We start from the raw sequence: 254 nt of genomic DNA, 5'->3' as shown, positions 1-254 counted from the left end.
CCTATCCTATGATACTCCTTTGTATCATGTACCAAATACGTTGGGCCTCGATATAAGTAACATTAATCGGAGGAAAAGAAAAGAAAAGAATGATTTTTTAAAAATTTTATTCGAAACCCTTCATCCGTTGCGGTGGACGTGACCAGGGATAGAAGGATGGTCTCAGGGTGGCCGGAGGATGACCTATCCACGAAATCCGAGTCTGGCCAAGGTAGGATTCACGAGTCCAGGATGGCTGCACCGTAGGATGGAAA

At 44.9% G+C, this 254-nt stretch overlaps 1 long non-coding RNA gene across 1 annotated transcript in view; it reads right to left on the bottom strand.

Moving 5' to 3' along the window:
* Positions 1-71: 71 nt before the first annotated feature.
* LOC119588428 overlaps positions 72-254 on the bottom strand; it is a 1,568-nt gene continuing 1,385 nt past the window's right edge. The window contains exon 3 of the long non-coding RNA XR_005230088.1: positions 72-235. This is a non-coding gene — a long non-coding RNA (uncharacterized LOC119588428). The remainder of the gene's footprint in view (positions 236-254) is intronic.

This window comes from Penaeus monodon, chromosome 23 (assembly GCF_015228065.2).
Source record: "Penaeus monodon isolate SGIC_2016 chromosome 23, NSTDA_Pmon_1, whole genome shotgun sequence".
Classification (NCBI taxonomy): Eukaryota; Metazoa; Arthropoda; class Malacostraca; order Decapoda; family Penaeidae; genus Penaeus; species Penaeus monodon.
The sequence above is the reverse complement of the archived record's forward strand: the minus strand, read 5'-3'. Positions and strand labels throughout refer to the sequence as shown.